The sequence below is a fragment of the Pinus tabuliformis genome, chromosome J, assembly GCF_031772625.1.
Source record: "Pinus tabuliformis cultivar Carrire ecotype Pingquan chromosome J, CPIR1, whole genome shotgun sequence".
Classification (NCBI taxonomy): Eukaryota; Viridiplantae; Streptophyta; class Pinopsida; order Pinales; family Pinaceae; genus Pinus; species Pinus tabuliformis.
Genome location: NC_142295.1, coordinates 817448519 through 817451888, shown reverse-complemented (window position 1 = coordinate 817451888; position 3370 = coordinate 817448519).

The window sequence follows — 3370 nt, the reverse complement described above, 5'->3', positions numbered from 1 at the left end:
AAATGAGAAAACATGAAGAAATAAGAAAACCTTTGTTTCGCAATAGTGCTTGCTACATATGACTCCTCCAATAGATGAGAAATAGGATCATCTGATTCTAGTGGAGGATATGAAAACTGTGAATTGGACTGATTTTCAATGTGGACAAGAGATTGATGAGGATCTTGGGTAGATTCAATAGATTTCTGACTGAAAGTGGAACTAACCTCATGGCTATGAGAACCTGACATAACCATCAACTCTGGTTGAAGTGCCTTGACATCTTGAGGAGCTTCCACTTCATCAAAATATGGATCATCAAAGGCCAGTGGCTTAGAAAAATCAACAGTAGGTGAATCAATATCGTGATCAATTGAACGAGTGAAAATATCACAACAATCGAAATAAAAAAATTCAACATGAACAACGACATCCTCATGATCTAATAAATCATAAAGAGGGGGTAATGGAAAACAATAATTTTCACCCTCTATGTTTTAAAAAATGAAAGATGATAGATTAGGTGGATCCGAGAAGAAGGATTTGTCCTCTCTGCAATCTAATGAAAGACTGACATCCCATGTGTGTTGTGAATGATCAGAAGTGGAAACATCTAGAGATGAATTTTCACAAGATGGAAAAAAATGTTATAATTGTGGAAGATGTTAGGATAAAGTGAATGAGATGTGGATCAAAGGAGTTCATCCTTCACCACAGATTATTTTTCAGTCTTCCACACATACTAATAAAAAATGATAGCATAGGTTAGCCGTTCAACACCAACTCCATCCAAAACTTGATCCTCGTGAATATAACATGTGGAATCTATAATGAATTAACACAACGCACAAAAATCCAGAGGATCAAAGGAACTAGTGGATGAAGGCTGAGAAGATAAGACCATGTGAAAACCATTAGGCTTGCAGTCGAAATATACACAAAAATGCTGAGCAAGTGGGGTAGGAGGAGATGGTGACAATTCAATGGGTGCATTCACAACTTCTCCCATCTCGTCCTGCGGAGCTAGAGTTATTTGGTAAGAAGTGGATAGAGGATCACATGGGACAATAACCTTATTCATCTCAGATGCAGAAGCTCTAACGCCGAGGTATGTTGGGAGAGAGTCAGAAGTTTCTAGCTTGTTCCAATTCTCAGAGATGTCAACAAGATATTGAAATCTTCCTTCCAAAAATTTCCAGTCAACTTCATCTTCACTAAATTCAAAACAGTAACAAAGAAAACGATCATAAAAGTGCTCAAGTGATTCGTTAGGTGATTTACGATTATAAAGAATGAAAGCACAACATAATTCTTTGCACATGTTATCGAAAGAGTGCACATAGGCTACGAGAAATGAGTGACACCATTGCTTTGCACACCCTTTAAATGTGAAAGTGAACAATCCACAATTAATGTCATCTGAGGCGACAACATGCTTGTCGTAAAAGCCCAAAAAGGCAACTGTGTGCCTGAACATGGGTGTTCCATTATCGCCACTCAGTTTGTGTTTTGAAAAGTCATCTATAACATCTTCCGACAAATCAAAATCAACAACATGAGAAAAACATATCAGGGTCGTGATTGAGACATACGTCATGAATGACGTGCAAAAATTCAAAATAGACTTCAAGGGCTCAACTTGTCATCTCTCCCTCCTTCTAGTGCCATAAATTTTAACGATGTTGAACCTACCAACATTCAATGGGATCTCCCCAGTAAGAAGTCCGAACTATACCTCAGACCATTTGGAGTAGGAGTCCCATTAGTGGGTGGTAACGTAGTGCCTTGACCATGGTAGCATGTAGAGATAAGCATGATGAATTTGGCTAGAAGAAACTGTGTGTCCTTGTGGTGAGTCAAGTGCGATGCATGGGGGTTCTAACACACAAAGGGGAAAATGAACTTTGCCCCTTAGAAGCTTGTAACAGAACTGTTACAGATCCATTTGGGCACATCACTCCCATAATTCATATTAGTACCATTAGGGCTCATCAAACCCTAATTCAGTTGCTACATGCCCTAGACAAGTCACCATTTTGAATGCCTCCTTCCCTTAGAGTTTCTTGGCCTGAAATCCTCCAAAAATGCCTCCTTGAGGGACCAGGACAGCCTTGGATAGGGGTAATTGCGCTTTAGTGCAGGTAGGCCAATGTTAGGGTGCTTTGCAGAGCACCTAGGCCCACTTTGACCTATGAGCAAGCGAGATTGAGCAAAATTCACATAGGGTTATTGGAATATTCTTATCTTCTAAAGTCATCTAGAAGATTCCCACACTTATCATCTCCTATGAGCTCAAAATTGGATAGGGAATGAGTTAAGTAACCTCCTATCCTCTCATCCCTTCCTCCATTGAAACTAACTCTAAGTTTGGAAGGCCATTCAATACCCTCATTTATGATCAAACCTCCTCGATTTGCCTACAAATTGAGCACTCATCTAAGTGATCAGGGGCTGGACTTTGAGAATTTGTGAGGAGATATTGTTGGTGTGAGGATTGAGATTATAAGCAAGTATTTTTATGCTGCCGTAGTGCTCTACTAATGATGTGATGTTGGTAGGAACCCAAGCTGGAAGAGTGGCAATGGATCAAACTTCATGGTTGTAATTCTTCCTTCTAATTAGTAAAGTTGTTTACACCTTTTTCCATATGCTTATCTTGATATATGATGTTTATATGTGTGAATGTATCTGATTCCATTTACTTATAGTCAATAGATCTCTTGCTTTTATTGGTTCTCTATCTTTTGTTTATGCTTGTAGGTACTTTTTGAGCGAGTTAAGTTCGAGAAGGAGCGACGGGAGTCATACAAAGGAGGCAAAAGGAAAGCGAAAGAATAAGTAGGTCCTTAGGTTCCCTTTGTCTTATTTATCATCCATAGAAAAAGGATAAGCACTTTAAATCTGTTGTTCTAGGTATAGCTACCTACCTAGGGAATTAATATTTATCTGTAGATGCAAAATTCCTCATAACAAGTACATAGCCTAAAATGAATACGAGTGGAATGACATCACGAGCTAAAATTCAGAATAGTCCACAAATTAGAGTGAGGAGTTAATCCAACATCATGCATTCAACGAGATTTATACAATTGCATACAAAGTAGTTCTTAAGAAAATGTTTTAAGTTGAACAAAATACATTTCTAAAGAAACCAGAATAGTCCAACTACAATAACAAGATATGCATGAAAGTGTGTTGGCTCTGTTATTATTATTATAAGTGAAAGTTCCGTCCATACATACACCATTGAAAACCACTAGCCCTGTTAGTGGAACATTACAGTCAAGAACATCTGCTCCTCCAAAGAATTGTACTCACTTTACGTTGTGGAGAAGCCAAGGCTCATCACAATACTCCCAGGCCTTTTCTAAGCCTAAGACTAGCCAAAAGC